Below are 23,798 nucleotides of genomic sequence, written 5' to 3' on the forward strand. Positions count from 1 at the left end.
AGCCACTTTATCCTGTTCTACAGGGTCACAGGCAAGCTGGAGCCTATCCCAGCTGACTACGGGCAAAAGGCAGGGTACACCCTGGGCAAGTCACCAGGTCATCACAGGGCTGATGCATAGACAACCATTCCCACAGTCAATTTAGAGTCACCAGTTAACCTAACCTGCATGTCTTTGGGGGAAACCGGAGCACCCGGAGGAAACCCACACCGACACGGGGAGAACATGCAAACTCCGCACAGAAAGCCCTTCGCCGGCCACGGGGCTCGAACCCAGACCTTCTTGCTGTGAGGCGACAGCGCTAACCACTACACCACCGTGCCACCCAGCTCTCATTTTGATTAAAAAAAAAAATCAAAAACAACCCGTTGTTTCCATGAATACATGTAACTTGTATTGTGTGTTTAAGTTACCGGTATAAGATTATTTAATTTGCTTCAGAATGTGATTGTCTCAGTTCATCTGATTATTTAATTAGCCTTTTATGTTTTATTAGTGAAAATGCATGCTTGTACATGTATGTTGCATAAGTTATAACACCTATCCTGTTTTAATGAGAGTCAACCCACAATCAATGAAGTCCAATCAGTCTTAGTTGAGCAAGTCGGTAACGGTATTTCTTACTTTCACCATAAATTTTTATTTATATGACTTTGGTCTATTGCTGAAAAAGGACTCAGCCTTAAAACCAGTTCCTGCTGTGACGTCACGCACTCAGGGCTAGCTGGCTCAGCGGGGCAGCTCGAATGCCAACTTTGGGGTCAATTTTAACTCAGAAATATATATTTTTTAATTATCATTTATGCAGCATACAAGAGTCAAGGGTGGAGATACTATCCACTCAGAAATGTATTTAAAAATAAAGGTTCTGCATATCTGCTTTAAGAGTTTCTTCTTGCTTAATACTCTTAATTGTGTTTCATTGTGGTTTGATGTGTGTCTTCATGTTCTCTGACCCATTGTAGAATATGATCAGAATTTTGGTTGCATCCTGTCACTTCTGACTCCTTTGTGACATATTTTTACTTGTTATTGACAAACTGAATCATCAAAATAAACTGTATATATTGCCATTAGAAATTGCTGAAATAATAAAATATTAATAATAAAATAACTTCATATTTATCAATAAATATGAAGTAGCAACTGAACATGTATTATTATTATTATTATTATTATTATTATTATTAGGCAAGGCAAGGCAAGTTTATTTATATAGCACATTTCATACACAGTGGCAGTACAATGTGCTTTACAGAAGTAAAAGCAAAACAGTAAATAATAGAAAATAAAATTACATAAAATAAATGGGGAAGAAAATAATAATAATAATAATAATAATAATAATAATTATTATTATTATTATTATTATTATTATTATTTCAACTGCATCAGTATAGATTTTTGCCTTTACTATGGGTGTTTTGAAATACATAATCCAATTGTAAACACTATAAGAATGTAAATTTAACCAGTGTGAAAAGCAGAATAATACGGGTGTTTAAAATGTTACTGAATGTAAAAATTCAGTGTCTGTAATCTCATTTCAGATAGTGTAGATAGGTTTTCAGTTTGTACTGGGGTGTGTGTGTGTGTGTGTGTGTGTGTGTGTGTGTGTGTGTGTGTGTGTGTGTGTTATGAATTTGCACAGTGTGCTAAAATATCTTATCTGTATCTTCTCTCTTGCCTGTCTTATTGTGCCTGTGGTTAAAATGCTGGCAGTGATGTTGAACACACACAGGCTTCAGCCTTCCCTGTTACCATAAGATCCCCCCCCCCCCCCCCCCATTAGTTCCAGTGTGTAATTTGGTGTTCAAAGCTTTTTTCATGCAGTTCTGCAATACTAATATTTAAAAAAATAAAAATATATATACATTGAGAATTTTGAGATGAAATCAAGCTCTGCTTCTGGGATATTTGTTTATTTAGTTTTTGTATAAATATGTACAATGGATATAAAACAAGTGTACACTTCCCATTAAAATGATAAGTTTTTTGGATGTAAAGTAAAAAAATGAGACCATGATAAATAATTTCAAAACTTTTCCCACCTTTAATGTGATCTATAACCTGTACAATTCAATGGAAAAACAAACAAATCTGTTCGGGGGAAAGCATAAAAAAGAAAAAAAAAGTACAATAAGCTGGTTGCATAAGTGTGCACATCCTTAAACTAATACTTTGTTGAAGCACCTTTTGATTTAATTACAGTATTCAGTCTTTTTGGGTCGGAGTCTATCAGCCTGCCACAATATTTGCCCACTCTTCCTTGCAAAAGTGCTCCAAATCTGTCAGATTGCGAGGGCATCTCTTGTGCACAGCCCTCTTCAGGTTACCCCACAGATTTTCAGTTGGATTTTGGTACGATTTGTAAGTTTTTTTCTATTTTATGATTTTCCCTGTAACAGATTTCTTTGTTTTTCAATTGAATTGTACAGGTTATAGGTCACATTAAAGGTGGGGAAAGTTTTGAAATTATTTATCATGGTCTCTTTTTTTTTTACATCAGAAAAACCTATCATTTTAGCGGGGTGTGTACACTTTTTTTTTATATCCACCATATAAACACATAAATTAGCCAATATTTTATTGTATTTCCATGATAGCTTGTACTTCTATGTAGAGGAGCAACCTATTAGCATTGCCTGTTATACTCTTTAGCCTTCTACTATCCACTTTTTAAAAATCTTTGTAATCTGTGAATTCCCTCAACCGAAGTATTTCCAACGTTTCTCGAACAGTGCTTTGATCCTCCATGCTTAATTTGTCCATGTTGATTCGCAATGCCAATCTCTCTTTCTTTATTTTCTATAGGCTCACCGCGACTCCTTTCAACTCCTTCATTTTCATGAATTTCTTCATCCGAATTTTCCTTGTTACCGTTATCAACCTGTATTTTCCTTTTTATCCCTTCCAATTCCAGTTTTGTCAACCATCCATTTTTTCCTTATTGCCTGATCACAGAGGTGCTACTCGGTGATTGGGAATAGCCCTCTCATATTTCACTCTCTGAGTAATCTCTGTCTGTATCCTCTTAGAGGGATATCATTTTCATCAACTGAGTTACTCCGAAAATAACACTCCATAACAACCATATTGATCTTCTTGGTCCCCTTTTTTCTCATCGCAGTTACTTGATGATGGTTGGGCCCACCCTGTGGGTCAGTGAGACACCTACCGGGCAAGGGACCTTCACCACTGGTTCCAGCCCCGTTCACACTGTTATTTACATTATTTGTAACAGACATTTCACTCATAACTGAAGTGAATTTTAAGGTATTTTTATTGAGACACCATCTCTAGGAAGGATATCAACCAAGATTAAAGGGTCCCTCCTACCCATAAGACATGACTATGCCCCACTGGGCGCCAACCCGGTATTTCTCAGCCACAGGCTATTGAACTACTCTGTGTCTGGCCTCTCACCTTCGACCTGTCTGGCTTGGGTGGCCCTACCAGGAGCATTTGCTCCCACCAGCACAGCTCTCACGATCGTTGAGGCACGCAAGACCCACCACCACGAAAAGGTGGTAGCCCAAGGTGGGCATAATAATAATAATAATAATAATAATAATAATTATTATTATTATTATTATTATTATTATTATTTCCTCTGCACCCATATACATTGAAATACATAAACCAGTTTGAAACAATTTAAGAAAGTAAACTGAACCAATGTTAATGGCAGAATAATGCAGGTGTTTAAAAAGTAAGTTACTGAATGTGAAAGTTAGCTTATTTCAGATAGTACGCATCGGGTTTCAGTTTGTGCTGGGGTTTAAGCATGCGTGTGTGTGTGTGTGAATTTGCTCAGTGTGCTAAAATATCTTATCTGTATCTTCTCTCTTGTCTGTGTTATCGTGTCTGCGGTTAAAATGCTGGCAGTGATGTTATGCACGCACAGGCCTCACATTTCCCTTCTCACAAAAGTTTTTTCCCCCTTTAGTACCAGTGCATGATTTAGCTCTCAAATTTTTTTCCCCCCTATGCAGTTTTGCAGTACTGATATAAAAACACATATTTATACCTAGACAATTTGGAGATGAACTCAACCTCTGCTTTTGGGACATTTGTTTATTTAGTTTTTGGGTACATGACTCAATCACATAAATTAACCATTACCTGAATAATAATAATAATAATAATAATAATAATAATAATAATAATAATAATAAGTCCCACTAGTTTTAACCATGATTATAACACCAGCTGCAATAGCAATAATTTCACAGAAGTGGTTGTTAAACAATATAAAATGTACTTTAATTGCTGAAAAAAAATTTCAAAAATTATATATATATATATATATATATATATATATATATATATATATATATATATATATATATATATATAAAAGGAGGAAAAAATAATCAATGTGGTACACAAAGTGGTATATAAGGTGATAGACAGTGAGAAAGAAATTCAAGGCACCGAACCCACAACTGCGGAGCAGCTGTGGATTTGGTGTCTTGCTAAAAGGCACTTCAGCCCAATGTCAGGCCGTCACTGCCCCACGTTAACCTAACCGTATGTCTTTGGATTGTGGGGGAGAACATGCAAACTCCACACAGAAAGGCCCCCATCAGCCACTGGGCTCGAACCCAGAACCTTCTTGACGTGAGGCAACAGTGCTAATCACTACACCACTATGCTGACCCCCAGATTAACAATATAACAATACAAAAATTGCAAAATAATAATAATCTATTTACACTGGTCTGTAATGTATACCACATGCTTTAATATGCGCGATATTGTGTTTTTCATACCATGCTAATTATATAGAGGATATTAAACGGTTGAGTGAAGATATGAAGTTTATCTTTGAGTGGTGAATGTATGAATCATGAGTGATTGGAGCAAACAAGTGACACATTTTTCAACACGAGAAGATAAACTTCATATCTTCCCCCCCCCACCGTATAATGTTCTTTATATTATATAGACACCTCCACAATAAATAAATAAATAACCCGCAAGTACATCTAAGGAATTTAAATTTTGAACCCGTTCACCATTTTGACAACGCACATCAATTCAGCAGGAAAACACATCATCGGAGTGAAATATCAGAAAATATCTCACTCAGGTCAGCAATGTATTTCATGTGAAAAATGCAAGTTTTTCAACATGAGAAGATAAACTTCATATCTTCAAGCCAATGTGTGATTTTCTTTTTATGATATAGACACATTCACAAACAAAAACTCTGCAAACTTATTAAAACAATTTGTCGATATACTCATTAGTGTGCATGCGCAAGCTCACATGCAGCCTGTGACGAACGCTCCTGATCCTTTTTCTCTATTTTTCCTACTTGTCTTATCTTTGCTTTTTTTTTTGCTATTTTTCTTCGTTACCATAACACTGTAATCGAGCCACTATGAGGGTTGCAAGAGTTTTGGTGTTTTTGCTCACAGTTGCAAAACTTTTTTTCAGCGACGCAACAACTCCACGCTGCCCGCATTGTTTACACCAGGGATCAGCTGATCAAACTGAAGCCGGCCGCTCTAGCGACAAGACCGGAGGAGATCCCTGTGGTAATTTGGCGGAAAACACACGGAGGATGCAGGGGAAACAAGAAGTTACAGAGGAAGAGGGTGGCTTTGAGACAACGGATGCTTATTGAAAAATCTTATAAGCCGTGTCTCCCCTCTAACATCATGGGGAACGTGAGGTCCCTCGGGAATAAAGTGGATGAGCTGACGGCACTGGCCCAGAGTCAGACGGAGTATCGGGAGTGTAGTTTAATGTGCTTCGTGGAGACATGGCTGCACCGGGATGTTCCCGACGACAACCCTACAGTTAAGGGCTTTCACACGGTGTGTGTGGACAGAGACTGCACCAGGAGCAGTAAGCGCAAAGGGGGAGGGCTTGCCATTCTTGTGAACAACCGGTGGTGTAACCCAGCTCACATCACCATGAAAGAGCGCATCTGCAGCCCGGATGTTGAACTCTGTGCTGTCGGACTTCGTCCATATTATCTGCCCAGGGAGTTTTCTAATGTTATCATGGTGCACGGGCGATTGCTCTAAGACAACGAGGGAGGCTCAGCCTCCTCTAAAAATGACAAACATCATGTAGGATGAATTGTGCTAGGATTATGTTATAGCTGACCTTATAACATTGCTATTTCAGATCCAGAATCATAGAAATATATGTGCTCAACCCAACTACAGTGTGAAATCATTCCATTATAACTTTCCCCAGTTCGTCTAATGTGTGCGTGAGTTTTTCCCCCTCGTGACAGTGCGATGCAGCCCAGCCTCAGTGGACTTCAATGGCATTTGGGAGCTACGGTATGCGCTTGTCAATCACAAAATGCAAGATGGTTATTGGACAAATACTGTGAAAATGCCCGCCTACGGATTCCGAGCCTCACATGGGAGGGACATGGCAAAGCTTTCCGCGAGGAGACTGGTGATTGGTGAAAGCGGCCGGATATTTTCTTTGATTGACAGCTCGTTTCAACTATAGACAGGCAGCGGTGAATTTCAGTTCAGTCCCATGCGGATTCGCAAGTGGTGTGGTATGTTGTAAGAGATCAGCTTACATTTCAATTTCATTCATTACATACGCTTTCTACCAGCTTTTTTAGTTTGTATATATTTTCATTGTAAATAAAGTGTAAATATAGTGTTGTCAAGTTTGCTATCTTAATTCCAGAAATTTTGTTTATTTGAGTGACTGAACTTGAACTTGAGGGGGCTAGTCAGCTAGCAAGAAAGCTGCGCACGGATGCCAAGCATTGCTGATTTAATTTTGGCGAAGCCATTTGCCAGTCTTCCTTTCGAGGAAAAAATTAAAATTAAAGAGCAGGGTAGACCAACACCTCAAATTGACTTGGTGAAAAAGGTCGGGAATAATACTCGTTCCTTTCAGCTCTCCTGGTACGAGAAAGTGAATTGGCTAACAGCAAGTGACCCACATCAACAACAGTAAATAGGCTACTTTAGTAATATGTCATGGATGGACCAAAAATATAGAATCTATTTAAAATATTTGTGTTGAGTATATTATATTGGAATATATATTTCTCTGGATATTAATTAAACACAGCTACAATTTGGAAAACATTTTTAAACAAAAACACAGCCGAGAACATTTCACACTACAGACCTGGAATAAAAGTGAAGGGTTATCAAAATTGTCAATAAAACATTTCTCAGTCAAAATAAGTAAAATATAGGGAAAGTGTCATTGAATGAAATGTGTGGCACCCAGCTCTATGTTTGGCTCCCCAAGGTCAGTGCTTGTGCCTATTCCAGAGCACTCTGCTGTTACTGCTGAGGTTCCTGACAAAGAGCTGCTTTCAATAATGATCAATTTTTAAACAACATGCCACAATTTTAAAATATAAAATGTTAAAATATACCCCCCCCCAACACCACCATCATGTATATTGGACAGTAGGCTAATGGGCCAAAAGAACCTGTTATTTCACAGTTTGTGACCCTGCCAACAATCAGCCAGATCAGAGGCAAGAGTATGGGCAAAATTGATGTTTTTTCATTTAAAATCTGGAAATATCATAACCGACCAGCCTCCCCTGTTTGAAAGACTACCAGCCACCACTGTCATGGTGGCTGTTTATGTTCTCCCCTCTGCAAACCCGAACACTGCTTGTGACACTATTCACTCTGCAATAGCCCGGCTACAGACTCAACACCTGAGTGCATTCATTGCTATCTTGGGTGACTTTAATCATGTTAATTTGGACAAAACACTTTCCATTTTCACCCAGTTTGTGAACTGTCCTATCAGAGAGGGAAGAACAATAGACCTGCTGTATGCTAATGTTAAATAGGCTTACAGCTCTTCCCCCCTCCTCCCACTGGGCAGGTCAGACCACAACCTGATTTACTCTCTCCCCCTGCTATGTGCCCCTGGTGAAGAGACTGCCCACTACATCAAAGATAGTGAGGAGATGGACAGATGAGGCCAACGAGACACTGCAGGGATGCTTCGAGGTGACAGACTGGCAGACACTGTGTGAGCCCCACGGAGATGACATTGATGGGCTCACAGAGTGCATCACGTGATACATCAACTTCTGTGTGGACACCATTGTCCCAGCTAGGACTGTCAGCTGTTACCCCAACAACAAGCCGTAGGTAACGAAGGCCATCAAAGCCCTCTTAAATGAGAAGAGGGCTTTCAGAGCTGGCAACAAGGAGGAGGTACAAGGAGTACAGCGTGAACTGAGAGCAACGATCAGGGAGGCCAAGGAAAAGTACAGGAGGAAGTTGGAGTGGAAACTCCAACAGAACAACATGAGAGAGGTGTGGAGTGGAATGAAGACCATCACTGGTTACAAGCCAACCAACAGTGAAGGCAATAGATGGCAATGTGGAAAGGGCGAATGATCTGAATCTTTACTTCAACAGATTCAATGGTGTGACCCCAACCCACCACCACCACCACCACTCTGTGGGATGGCTACAACCACACACTTCACATTCTCTCCCCTCCCCCTCCTCTTTTTGCCCAACCTCATCCCCATTTCAGGACCTCGCTCACACCTCCTCAACAGACCCCCTGGCTGAGCATACCCTCCAAGAAACACTTTCATCCCTCCCCCACCCATCACCTCCACACCGATCATCAGCGAGGCACAAGTGAGAAGACAGCTGAAAAGACTCCATGCAGGAAAATCAGCAGGCCCAGATGGTGTTAGCCCCAGGGCCCTGAAGACCTGCGCCCTCCAGCTAAGTGGTGTACTTCAGCATGTCTTCAACATGAGCCTGGGTCTTCAGAGGGTCCCCGTGCTGTGGAAGACATCACGCCTCGTCCTTGTACTGAAGAAGCTGCGTCCCAGTGACCTCAAAGACTACAGGCCCGTGGCATTGACATCACACATCATGAAGACCCTAGAGAGACTCATCTTGGAGCAGATCCGGCCTATGGTCCAACCACTTCTTGACCCCCTTCAGTTCACCTACCAGCCCCGTCTTGGAGTAGATGACGCAATCATCTACCTGCTCAACAAAGTCTATGGGCACCTGGATAAGCCAGCCAGCACTGTGAGGATCATGTTTTTTGATTTCTCCAGTGCTTTTGACACCATCTGGCCAGCTCTGCTGGGTGAGAAGTTGACAGCGATGCAGGTGGATGCCCCACTGGTGTCCTGGATTGTGGATTATTTGACTGGCAGACCACAGTACGTGCACTTGCAGTGTTCTGTGTCAGACAGACTGATCAGCAACACCGGGGCTCCGCAAGGGACTGTCCTTTCTCCTTTCCTTTTCACTCTCTACACCACTGATTTCAACTACTGCATGGAGACCTGCCACCTCCAGAAATTTTCTGATGACTCTGCAGTGGTTGGACATATTACTGGTGGTGATCAGAGCGAGTACAGGATGGTGGTGGACAACTTTGTCACGTGGAGCAGGAAGAACCACCTACAGCTCAACGTGACAAAGGCAAAAGAACTGGTGGTTGATCCGAAGAGAATCAGGGCTCCGGTGAACCCTGTTAACATCCAAGGGGTCAGTGTGGACGTGGTGGAGGAATATAAGTACCTGGGGGTGTACTTGGATAATAAACTGGACTGGTCCAAAAACGTGGACACAGTATACAAAAAGGGCTAGAGCCGTCTCTAATTTCTGAGACGGCTGAGGTCCTTCAACATCTGCCGAATGATGCTGCAGATGTGCTATGAGTGTGTGGTGGCCAGTGCCATCCTGTACGCTGTCGTCTTCTGGGGCAGCGGCTTAAGGATGAAGGACAGTAACAGACTCAATAAGATCATCAGGAAGGCCGGCCATGTTGTAGGCATGGAACTGGACTCTCTGACAGTGGTGTTGGAGAAGAGGACACTGTCCAATATAAAGACACTCTTAGACTGTCCTTCCCACCCTCTACATGAGGAGCTGATCAGCCACAGGAGCACGTTCAGTAAACGGCTGATTCTTCCACGCTGCACAACTGAGAGACACAGGAAATAATGCTTACCAGTTGCAGTCAAGCTGTACAATGCCACTGTATAACTGTGGTACACTGTCTTACCATGTATACTGTATTCTTAACTCAGGTGCAATATATGTATATAGGAATCATTGTATATAGAATCACTTCATTTTGCTCTTTCTTGAAGTTGATTGAACTTATTTAAATTTATTTTTATTCTTTTTTCAGACGATTTTATCTTCTATTTTAGACATGTTTACTTCTTCTCTGATTCAGGAGTTTGGCAGCAAATTTGAATTTCCCTCCTGGGATTAATAAAGTGATTCTGATTCTGATCTGATGAGTGTCATAAAGAGATTTATGTCACGGTTTTGGTTCTCCATGTCCTGGATGTAGCTCCTATGAAAATATGAGTGGCGTATTTCCCAGTAAAACCCTCATGTCCATATAATAATTTGCACTATTCATATTGTGTGCAATTTCAAAAATATCCTTTCCCCCACATAATATTATTATTTAATTGTTTGCATTTTCCCTGTATTCTGAAAACATGAAAATTAAGTTGATTTAAATATTTGTTATGCATGTTCAGAAAAGATTTAAATGTTATGTGTTATGATATTGAAACTCTGTCTGAACATACACAGGGTTTCAGCTCAATCTCAAAAATCACACAAAAGACCTGAAACTAGGCCCAAAAATTCAGACACTGGAAAAAGGGAACATTTTTTTTCTCCTTTTTCTTCATCTTTGAATGGTGCTCTATTGTACACATGAAATTTTTTATTTTCAAAATCTTTTTTTAATTATTTATTTATTTATTCATTTATTTATTACTCATTGCCTGGTGTGAGCATTCTCTACTCCTTAATTACACTTCCTCTCTCCCAACCTTTACAACAGATTTTACAACAGGAATAGTTCTGCACTTCATAGATTGACTGTCTGTACTTACAGGTTCCCGTTGTTTGCTGTAGCCTATTTTTGAAGCCTACTTTTTCCACCATCAAACTAACAAAAGATAGCAGGGAAACTTGGTAAAATCTCCTTGGGAACCCATCAGGGATGGTACCATTTTGAATTTTCTGATGATTTCTCAGTTACACTCATTATACTTCAAGGCAACCAGCAATGTCTTGATGCTGCAATAATCCTCTTTGAGGTCAGAAGAAAGCAAAATATTTTAAAATTTAGCTGGTTTTGTGAACTTTATCTGAATGAAAAGATGCAAATTCATCCATTTTCTAAATGAAAATAGGTAAATTTAAAAATACAAAGTTCCTGCTCACAAAATCAACAACAACAACAATAATAATCATCTCATCTCATCTCATTATCTCTAGCCACTTTATCGTTCTACAGGGTCGCAGGCAAGCTGGAGCCTATCCCAGCTGACTACGGGCGAAAGGCGGGGTACACCCTGGACAAGTCGCCAGGTCATCACAGGGCTGACACATAGACACAGACAACCATTCACACTCACATTCACACCTACGGTCAATTTAGAGTCACCAGTTAACCTAACCTGCATGTCTTTGGACTGTGGGGGAAACCGGAGCACCCGGAGGAAACCCATGCGGACACGGGGAGAACATGCAAACTCCGCACAGAAAGGCCCTCGCCGGCCACTGGGCTCGAACCCGGACCTTCTTGCTGTGAGGCGACAGCGCTAACCACTACACCACTGTGCCGCCCTAACAATAATAATAATAATACTAACAATAATAATAATAATTGCAATTTTCTATACTTTTGTGGTATATAAAATTAGGAAATAACATTTACTACCCAGGAACAACAACAACAACTATTTTTTTTTTTACATTGTGTTACATATCTCTCAACTTCAGGAGATTCATTTCAGTCACCACTACACAAGAAAATAATATATACCCTTCAAACTAAAATGTGGTTTTGCTGACATTTATTTATTTTCTAAATTGCTATTTTAAAAAAATGTGCTGCAATTAGAAGAAGCAATACAATGTAATTTAATTATGACAGTCTGCAATAGATTTCTGAAAAAAAAATTTGCTGCAATTATGTGAAATAACTCACAGCTTTGTGAAGAATTACGCCACCCTTCAATAAACCCTCCTCTGAACTTCAGTAAATTCTCAGGGGAACAGGATATTTAATTCAACAGAACGTTTCTTATGCCAGTGAAAACTTGTAGAAGAGAGAGAAAGCAAAAAGGGTGAGAGGATTGTGTGTGTGTGTGTGTGTGGGGGGGGGGGGGGGTGCGATTGCAATATGTTTATCATTATGCAAAGCACTTGATTCTGGTGTTAATAATAATAATAATAATAATAATAATAATAATAATAATACATTAGTTATTAAGTGTGAATAAAAGAAAAGAAAAGAAAAGAAAAGTAAAGCACTTTTTGGATAGTTCTGACAGTAAATCAAATAAGAGGTTTATCATTAAAACTTCTTTGATATGTTTTCATTTCTATAGTAACAGCTCAATCACAGGGTATTGTATATCAGGCCCTCCACATAATCTAAGGCTAATAATAAATATATTAAAACAGTCTTTCATATACATTCATACATACAGTAGGGGTGCTGGGAGTTGGGGTGCTGAGGGGGCTGCATCGCCCCCTACTGACGAGATTTCATTTTGAGAGTCGCACAGTCGTCAGCCTACCATTTGCAAATCCCCTCCTGCAGAATAATATTCCTGAATCACACTTCATCCAGTCAGATGGAGCATGAGTATGGAGTATGGAACATGAGTACCAACAAATGCTGTGATCGAGAGGCGGGAACATTTAATGTATTCATCACTGATAAAAGGATGACCACTGAGCACCATTATTTGGGTGATGGACCATTCTCAGCACAGCACTGACACTGATATGGCAGTGTGTGTGGCTCTAGTAATTATAGAGAAGGCAGAGTTTGTGAACACATTGTACACTCATATGCTGCTTCATTAGATACACTGGCCGAGTGAGTTTATATTGTAAGTGTAGAGTTAATCATTTTCTAGCTTTTTGTCAGCATCAGGTTATCTCATCTCATCTCATTATCTCTAGCCGCTTTATCCTGTTCTACAGGGTCGCAGGCAAGCTGGAGCCTATCCCAGCTGACTACGGGCGAAAGGCGGGGTACACCCTAGACAAGTCGCCAGGTCATCACAGGGCTGACACATAGACACAGACAACCATTCACACCTACGGTCAATTTAGAGTCACCAGTTAACCTAACCTGCATGTCTTTGGACTGCGGGGGAAACCGGAGCACCCGGAGGAAACCCACGTGGACACGGGGAGAACATGCAAACTCTGCACAGAAAGGCCCTCGCCGGCCACGGGACTTGAACCCGGACCTTCTTGCTGTGAGGTGACAGCACTAACCACTACACCACCATGCCGCCCAGCGTCAGGTTATAAAACACAAAATACAGAATATTTTTGTTGCCACACAGTTCATAACCCAAAACTGACAGTGTTATTAAATTACAGCAACATAGCTGTGTCAGATACACTCATACCAGCACAACTCATATGAGTTGCCACCATGACCTTTGACGACTGAAATATCAAACTCAAGGTCATGGATTTTCATAGGACTATAACCTGACAGCTGATGATTGAGAAATTACCATTATCAACATATAGGTACAAAATAAGTGCTGCCAGGTGAGGTTTATTTTACCTGGCAACACTTGTTTCATTTATTTTCATACATTATTTCACGTTTTTCAGTCTTCTTTCTTTTCTCTCATTCAGTGAAATTAATCTTATGTAATGAGACTTGATGTAACCCCGGTTGCAGAAAAGCTTATTATGACTTTGTAGAGTCTTTTTCATCTTGAGAGGGTGCAGCTGTGTGGAGGGGATTTTACTTCTCGAGACCATGACTTTACGTCTGTTACATTTGGAAGATATCAAAGGAAGATATAATGTAGTCGGGACTGATCGTGATGTTTTCACCTCTAATTGGGCTGAAAATACATGTGTAATCATATCTCTCAGTGTTAAGATGACATCACTTGGTGACCAACGATGGGTTGTTTCCTGCTTCTCTATGATAATTTAATCTCATTTTATGGTAATCCATTTAAATCTAATGTTCATTCTACCAATGTGCAGTAAGTTTTTTTGTCTCTTTGTAACCAATCACCTGAACATTATTATACATTTTAACCTATATAATGGTATGTGTAGCGAGAATCGCGTGTGGGTGGAGCACAGAGGACGGCAGGACAGAGATCAGGTTTGTCTAACGGCTTTATTGCCACACTTTTCAGGGTTACAATACTGTTTTCAAAATAGCGCGAGAGACAGACACACACACACACACACACACACAGCGTCTCGTCCGGGTCTCCCTCTGCTCTCGCTCTCCCTCCTTAAATAGGGCGGTTTACTGGGGAGAACACACAAAACACAGGTTAATGACACTCAGGTGAGCGATTCTGCCACTTACCTTCCCCAACTCCGCCCTCCTGTCACAGACCGGTGCTTGACCACGCCCCCGCTGCCACATACCCCCACCGCCCGACTCAGGCCGGGCGCCCGTCCGGCCCGCAGCCGACTCCCCCCCCCCCCCCCCCCCCCCCCCTTGACGGGAGAGGAAGTCCGCCACGACCATCTGCGCCCCCGGCCTGTGGACCACCTTGAAGTTGAAAGGTTGGAGCGCCAGATACCAACGGGTGATCCGCGCGTTGGCATCCTTCATGCGGTGGAGCCACTGGAGGGGCGCGTGGTCCGAACAGAGGGTGAAAGAGCGCCCCAGCAGGTAGTAACGGAGGGCGAGGACCGCCCACTTGATGGCCAGGCACTCCTTCTCGATAGTGCTGTAGCGCCCCTCACGCACTGACAGCTTCCGGCTGATGTACAACACTGGGCGGTCCTCTCCCCCCACCTGCTGGGACAAAACGGCCCCCAGCCCTCTGTCCGACGCATCCGTCTGCAACAAAAAGGGGAGAGAGAAGTCAGGGGAGTGCAAAAGTGGCCCCCCACACAGTGCAGCCTTTACCTCAGAGAAAGCCCGCTGGCACTGCTCCGTCCACTGGACCGGATCTGGCGCCCCCTTTTTAGTGAGGTCAGTCAGCGGGCTGGTGACGTCCGAATAATTAGGTATAAACCTACGATAATAGCCAGCCAGCCCCAGGAACTGTCTCACCCCCTTTTTGGTCTTGGGTCTCGGGCAGGCCGCAATCGCTGCTGTCTTATTAATTTGGGGACGCACCTGCCCGTTACCCAAGTGGAAGCCCAGATACCGTACTTCCACCCGCCCAATCGCACACTTCTTCGGGTTGGCAGTGAGCCCCGCCCGCCTCAGCGACCTAAGGACGGCCCTCAGGTGTTGCAGGTGCCGCTGCCAGTCATTACTATAAATGATTATGTCGTCTAAGTAAGCGGCCGCATAGGTGGCGTGGGGCCGGAGGATCCGGTCCATCAGCCGCTGAAACGTAGCGGGCGCCCCAAACAGCCCAAACGGAAGTGTGACGAACTGGTGTAAGCCGAACGGTGTGGAAAAGGCCGTTTTTTCCCGGGATAATGGAGTCAAGGGGATCTGCCAATATCCCTTCGTCAAATCCAGTGTCGAGTAAAAGCGAGCCGTGCCTAGTCGATCAAGCAGCTCATCAATACGAGGCATTGGGTACGCATCGAATTTAGACACCGCATTGACTTTTCTATAGTCCACACAGAACCGGACCGAGCCGTCGGCCTTGGGAACCAAGACCACCGGGCTGCTCCAGTCACTGTGGGACTCCTCGACGATGCCCATTTCGAGCATGGCCTGAAGTTCTTCCCGAACCACCTTTTTTTTGTGTTCGGGTAATCTATAAGGACGGCTACGCACTACCACCCCCGGGGGCGTCTCTATGTGGTGTTCTATGAGGTTGGTGCGTCCGGGCCGGGGCGAGAACACATCGGAAAACTCGGCCTGCAACTGGGCGACCTCCGTGAGTTGGGTCGGGGAGAGGTGGTCTCCACAGGGGACCGGAGAGGTGCGAGATGCCAATGACCCTTTTTGGATCTCCGGCCCCAGCTCCGCCTTCTCCGGAACTACCGACACCAACGCCACGGGGACCTCCTCATTCCAGAGCTTCAGCAGATTGAGGTGGTAGACCTGTAGCGCCCCCTCCCTGTCCGTTCGCCTAACCTCATAGTTGACGTCCCCGACTCGCCGTGTGACCTCGAAGGGCCCTTGCCACTTGGCGATTCATTTGGAGCTCGACGTGGGCAACAGGATGAGTACCTTATCTCCCGGAGTGAACTCTCTAAGGCGCGTGCCCTTGTTGTACAGGCGGGTTTGCCGTTCCTGGGCCTGCCGCAAATTCTCCTGAGTTAAGTGGGTGAGCGTGTGGAGTTTTGCGCGCAGATCCATAACGTATTGAATTTCATTTTTGCTCTGCGAAGGTCCCTCCTCCCAATTTTCCCGCAGTACATCTAAGATGCCGCGCGGCTTACGCCCATACAGTAATTCAAATGGGGAGAACCCCGTGGAGGCTTGGGGGACCTCTCGCACTGCAAACAACAAGGGTTCGAGCCACTTATCCCAGTTACGTGCGTCCTCACTTACGAATTTTTTGATAATATTCTTGAGGGTGCGGTTGAACCGTTCGACTAAACCGTCCGTTTGTGGGTGATACACACTGGTGCGGATCGGCTTAATACCCAGTAGCCCATACAGTTCGGCCAGTGTTCGTGACATAAACGAGGTGCCTTGATCAGTCAGAATCTCTTTCGGGATTCCGACCCGGGAGATGACGTGGAAGAGGGCCTCTGCAATACTACGTGCGGAGATATTGCGAAGAGGCACCGCTTCCGGGTATCGCGTTGCATAGTCCACCAGAACCAATATAAAGCGGTACCCTCGTGTTGACCGATCTAATGGCCCGACGAGATCCATCCCAATTCGTTCAAACGGGGTCTCGATTAATGGTAGGGGGCGCAAGGGCGCTTTTGGAATGGCCGCTGGATTTACTAACTGGCATTCGCGGCACGCCGTACACCACTTACGGACGTCGCCGCGAATCCCCGGCCAATAGAATCGGGCCATTATCCGGGCGAGTGTTTTATCCTGCCCGAGGTGTCCCGCCATGGGATTAAAGTGAGCCGCCTGGAATACCAATTCCCGACGGCTCTTTGGAATTAACAACTGGGTGACACGCTCCTTCGTCTGAGTGTCCTGCGTCACTCGGTATAACCTATCTTTTAAAATGGAAAAATAGGGGAAGGTCGGGGTGGCATTCGGCTGGAGCGTTTGACCATCGATTACTCTCACTTGGTCAAACGCGTGTCGCAGAGTTTCGTCTCGCGATTGTTCCAGTGGGAAATCCGCGAGGGATTCCCCAATAGAAAGAGGAGGAGCCGGGGGCCCCTCACTCTGTCGCGGAGATGACGTAGACGGCCCTGCGACCGCAGCTCCAGCCAAAACGACACCGGGCCCCCCCCCCCGGCTAACCGGCAGGACCCACTCTTTACTAGGTGTGCCATCAACCCCCGGAATCCCGGCCAATCAGTCCCCAAGATTAAAGAGTGGGTAAGGCGAGGATTAACCGCCGCCTTCACTAAAGATTTGTCCCCTCTGAAATGTATGTGGACCGACACCAACGGGTAGCAGTGAACATCCCCATGCACACACAACACCTTCACCCCTTGTGCTCCCCCCAATGCCTCGTCTTGCACCAGGCTTTGGCGGATCGAGGTCTGGTTGCAACCCGAATCCACCAACGCCTGATAGGTCGCCCCTTGTACACTTACCGGTATGCGATATGCTCCGGCCTGATCGAGGGCAGCCTCTGGCGCATCGGGGATCCGCACCACCGCCCCCACCTCCATCGCGGCACACTGTTGCTGCAGGTGGCCCGGTTCCCCGCAGCGCCAGCAAACCGGCCCGGGCCTCCCCTCTGCAGCTGTGGATTGGGGGTCACTCACCTGAGGGGGGGGAGAGACAGACAGAAGAGAGAAACGGGAGGGCACCATGGGTGCGGCGGGCCGGCTGGGGTGGGGCCGGCCCCCGCCTCCGTGGTGGGGGAATGGGGCGAGGACGGGACACGGGAGGAGGGGGAAGAGAGAGAGAGAGAGGAGGAGAGAGAAGACATCCATTGTCCTGCCGCCGGGACAGCCGCCAGATGATCCTCCGCCAGTCCTACGGCCTGATCCAGCGACGCCGGGCGGTGGCACTGGACCCACTCCGCGGTTCCGGCGGGTAGGCGGGCGATGAACTGCTCCAGCGCCACCTGGTCGATGATCCCCTCGGCGTCGCGATCTTCGGCCCTCAGCCACCGCCAGCAGGCGTCCCGGAGCTGCTGGCCGAACGCGAACGGGCTGCCGACTTCCTCCATTCGCAGCGCGCGGAAGCGCTGGCGCTGCTGCTCCGGCGTGCGCCCCACGCGCTGGAGGACAGCCCGGCGAAGGTCGGCGTAGGCCAGCCGGTGGTCGGCGGGGAGCTGTAGTGCGGCTAACTGCGCCGCTCCCGTCAGGAGGGGGAGGAGGAGCGCCGCGCGCTGTTCCATCGGCCACCCCGAGGCTTCGGCGACCTGTTCGAACAACGCGATGAACACCTCGGGGTCGTCCTGCGGGCCCATCTTAGTCAAGGTGATGGGAGATGGGCCCGCGGCCGGGGCGCTGGTGGACCCCGCCGACGCGAGGAGGCGCCGGAACGCCTCACGGTCTTCCTGTTGAGCCAGCACCAGGGCTTCGAAGCGGCGCTCCTGCTCCTTCCGGAGTGTGACGAGCGCCTGGTACTGGCTCTGCTGAGCCGTGGCGAGGGCGTGGACCAAGTCCGCGAACGGGGAGGATTCCATGGGGCTGCAGGACAGGTGCTCCACGATCCCGGGTTTCAGCACCACTGTAGCGAGAATCACGTGTGGGTGGAGCACAGAGGACGGCAGGACAGAGATCAGGTTTGTCTAACGGCTTTATTGCCACACTTTTCAGGGTTACAATACTGTTTTCAAAATAGCGCGAGAGAGAGACACACACAGCGTCTCGTCCGGGTCTCCCTCTGCTCTCGCTCTCCCTCCTTAAATAGGGCGGTTTACTGGGGAGAACACACAAAACACAGGTTAATGATACTCAGGTGAGCGATTCTGCCACTTACCTTCCCCAACTCCGCCCTCCTGTCACAGACCGGTGCTTGACCACGCCCCCGCTGCCACAGTATGTAAAACTAAAATGATTGCTCTCTGGCTGTTATTGGAAATAAACCTCTTGCATGTTGGAGTAGAACTGTGTAGACGTGAGGTACTCTGATTGTCAACAGAAGGTATTTTCTTCCGCCTTAACACTTCTCATCTGTTCAAGAGCTGATGGAACCATAGGCCATGGATACCTGTATTTCAATGTTACTGCAGTCTCTGCAGGACAGGTGGAGGGATGAGTGTAGGCCATCACCAATACTAATCTCTCCCTTAATACTAAGGTGAGAGTGACCTCTGCTGACTCATTGGTGTGATATCACAGGCTGATGAGAAAATCTTCTGTTTTGGTTATTTATCCTGTCCATTTCATTGTGTTCCCATTTCCCTTTTATGTCACAGCCTGATGATAACTCATATTGTAACACTCAGTTATGACAGTGATTTATTTCCTGATCACCAGAAAAAGTACAGGAAATAAGAATATCCTATAATTTATCAGTTACATTGCTGGTTTAGTAGCTGAGATGGAAGCTTTAGTTAATTTATTTATTTTTAACAAGTACAAACTGTATAGATGCTTTTGAAAAACTTTGAGAAGAAAGCAGTGTATTATCTAATTATGTATGACACACCATATAATGATTTCTACTGAGATAGCTGAGCAACATAAAAAGTTTAATCTTTGATGAAATTTTAAAAAAGAATTAAAAAAAACAGCAAATTGTTCTGGATTATGCATATTTACAGTAGCTTATTTGCCAGATGCTTTTATCTTGAAATGCTACATCAGTTACGAAGTATTCCCACAATCACATATCTTTATGAAACATTTTATTTTTTGAACATACAACAGGACTACAATTTTAAATAGACCTTGTATATCAGCAGGTTCTACTAACATATCAGTAGAAACATTTTAACAATGCTTAGAAGATGTGGCCACTTGGGTTGTAAAAACAAATCTTACATCCAAAAGCTACAAATGATCATGTTTGTGATTCTGTCTCCTGACAAGTCAGTCTGAGAGTAAAACAGTTCTCAGCTTTCAGATGTTTTCTTGTGTTGGTGTGTTGAGCCGACAACATTGTGTCCTTTATTGCGAACAGGAAATTTAGCTCCGCACAAATGACAAATCTCATTGGTGCTATCAGGATCTACAGTAAAAGATTTTTCTTACAATATATTTTTAAAAAATGAGATAAATACAAACAACATGTGGATGTATATATAGTGTATCATTTCTCCCAATGTTGCTTGAAAACACTAACCTAGCAAGCTTAGCTGGGTGGAATGTAACCTCTTACCCGCTCACAGTCCTGTCAGAACATATGATTGGTTCGATTTCATCTAGTAAATTACCTGTAAGTGTGGTCAACTCTTATGCAATGAGCATCTGTATAAATGTTACAGCCTCTGTATAATATTCCCACAAGGGGAAAAAAAAGTATGAAGATCTAAAATATGTGACAAATAAAATTACTATTAATTTGTAATAATATATTACAATAGCTGAGTAATACACAATACACACAAGTGAAAAGATAAATACACACAGACCCCCAGGGAGAATGGAAAGAATTGTTCTGATTTATTGTACAGTTCCTCAACTTTATTCCATTATTAAAGAATGAATCCACCAATACAGACAGGTCACGTCAATGAAAATCTGCTAAAGCCATGAGAAGAACACACCACGAAGGAAACCTAGATGGAAATGAAATGGGAGAAATCATGCACTCAATTTCTTTTCCTTCTCTTTCTTTTTCTTTTAAGTAAATATTGAGATACGCATATTTGGCCATATGCATAAATTATTATTAACAAGACCGGTTTGAACTGGTCCAGGAAACATTTACTGTAAGCATCAACAGATGTAAAACTGTTTTTATCATCAGTGGGATTTTGTTATTGATAAATGAGAAGATGAAAGACTGAGGAACCAATATAAAAACAACAATAACTGAAATAAACATCCAGTTTTTATCAGAAAATAGACTTACTTAAATGATTTGGTGTATCTTCTGTTAATATAGCCTGAAAAACTCTCATTTCTTTAACTGACAATCAGATTAACAAAATCAGATTTTGTTGTGGTTGGCTGCAATCTGAACCTCCAGATGCTGTAAGAATATTAAAATAAAGTATTCAAATAAAGTCTTGAAATAAACATGATATCATTCCCAATTAATATACCATATATTAAAAATATTCTACTGAATGAAGTGGTGACAAAAACACATAAGGCCTAAAAGCCTTTTGTAAGAGTCAACAATTTACATTTACAGTTTGTGTTGTCCTTTTCATCTCATTTCATAAGTGGATTCTCAACCTGCAAAAAAATTACTGCTTTCAAGTAATCCATTATTAATTGTACATGTATGAAGAAATTAAATGAATTTGAACAGACAAAACATGAAATATCTTGGGTTCATACTGTCTGTAATGTAATACAAATCAAAGTAAATTTAGAAATGATTGCTTTCTATTTTTATTTGCATTTTCCATACCGTCATAACCTTTTCTGATTTGGGTTTGTACTTCAAAGTGATATCACCAAATGTACTCACACTTAGCATTTCTCAGTACACACAAAACTGTCAATGTTTCCTTTTCATTCAAACTAAGCAACTGGACAATTTGAGCTGAATGAGAGAGAGAGCAGCATCACCCCACATGTGTGCACGTTTATGTGTTGGGCTGTCATTGAAAAATGTGCTAAATAAAGGAACTCACCTGTTCTGAAGCCTGTTTCCAGTTCCTCTGTTTACCCATAAGTTCAAGAGTTGTTACACTGGTGCTGAAACCTGGGACTGAGGATCGTACGCCACCATGGGATCTGAACCAGTCAGAGAGCCCCTCCAAAAGCTCGCCGATGACATCCAGCACCAGCAGCACGCGCTCATTGTGCTGATGGTAGATCAGGGCTGGCACTTCCAGGCTCTGCTCGAAGCCCAGGCAGAAGACTGGCAGGTGATACGGAGCTGGATCCAGTCCGCAGGTGCTCCAGTGGTCTTTCCTGCAGCCAGCGTGCCTGTCCAGCTGGTGAAGATGGGGCAACAGGATGACCCAGACGCCTTCCTCAATCTATTTGATCATGTCACAGAAGTGAGCTCATGGTCAACCTCTCATTGGGTGGCTCATCTACTGCTGCTCCTGTCAGGGAAAACCCAGTTCGCGGCTCGACAGCTCCCGGCCACCAACATGGTGAAGTACCCCCACCTGAAACCAGCACTTCCACCTGCTGGATTAAAGTGAAGTATCTCTCTCTCTCTCTCTCTCTCTCTCTCTCTCTCTCTCTCTCTCATATATATATATATATATATATATATATATATATATATATATATATATATATATATATATATGAGGGGGGGGATATTACATCCCCGATTCCAAAAAAGTTGGGACAAAGTACAAATTGTAAATAAAAACGGAATGCAATAATTTACAAATTTCAAAAGCTGATATTGTATTCACAATAGAACATAGACAACATATCAAATGTCGAAAGTGAGACATTTTGAAATTTCATGCCAAATATTGGCTCATTTGAAGTTTCATGACAGCAACACATCTCAAAAAAGTTGGGATGGGGCAATAAGATGCTGGAAAAATGGAACAGCTGGAGGACCAAATTGCAACTCATGAGGTCAATTGGCAATTGGTCATTAACATGACTGGGTATAAAAAGAGGATCTTGGACTGGCAGCGGCTCTCAGAAGTAAAGATGGGAAGAGGATCACCAATCCCCCTAATTCTGCACCGACAAATAGTGGAGCGATATCAGAAAGGAGTTTGACAGTGTAAAATTGCAAAAAGTTTGAACATATCATCATCTACAGTGCATGATATCATCAAAAGATTCAGAGAATCTGGACGAATCTCTGTGTGTAAGGGTCAAGGCCAGAAAACCATACTGGGTGTCCGTGATCTTCTGGCCCTTAGACGGCACTGCATCACATACAGGCATGCTTCTGTATTGGAAATCACAAAATGGGCTCAGGAATATTTCCAGAGAACATTATCTGTGAACACAATTCACCATGCCATCCGCCGTTGCCAGCTAAAACTCGATAGTTCAAAGAAGAAGCCATATCTAAACATAATCCAGAAGCGCGGACTTCTTCTCTGGGCCAAGGCTCATTTAAAATGGACTGTGGCAAAGTGGAAAACTGTTCTGTGGTCAGACAAATCAAAATTTGAAGTTCTTTATGGAAATCAGGGACGCCGTGTCATTCGGACTAAAGAGGAGAAGGATGACCCAAGTTGTTATCAGCGCTCAGTTCAGAAGCCTGCATCTCTTATGGTGTGGGGTTGCATTAGTGCGTGTGGCATGGGCAGCTTACACATCTGGAAAGACACCATCAATGCTGAAAGGTATATCCAGGTTCTAGAGCAACATATGCTCCCCTCCAGACGACGTCTCTTTCAGGGAAGACCTTGCATTTTTCAACATGACAATGCCAAACCACATACTGCATCAATTACAGCATCATGGCTGCGTAGAAGAAGGGTCCGGGTACTGAACTAGCCAGCCTGCAGTCCAGATCTTTCACCCATAGAAAACATTTGGCCCATCATAAAACGGAAGATACAACAAAAAAGACCTAAGACAGTCGAGCAACTAGAATCCTACATTAGACAAGAATGGGTTAACATTCCTATCCCTAAACTTGAGCAACTTGTCTCCTCAGTCCCCAGACGTTTACAGACTGTTGTAAAGATAAAAGGGGATGTCTCACAGTGGTAAACATGGCCTTGTCCCAAC

The sequence above is a fragment of the Neoarius graeffei genome, chromosome 3 (assembly GCF_027579695.1).
Source record: "Neoarius graeffei isolate fNeoGra1 chromosome 3, fNeoGra1.pri, whole genome shotgun sequence".
Taxonomy (NCBI): Eukaryota; Metazoa; Chordata; class Actinopteri; order Siluriformes; family Ariidae; genus Neoarius; species Neoarius graeffei.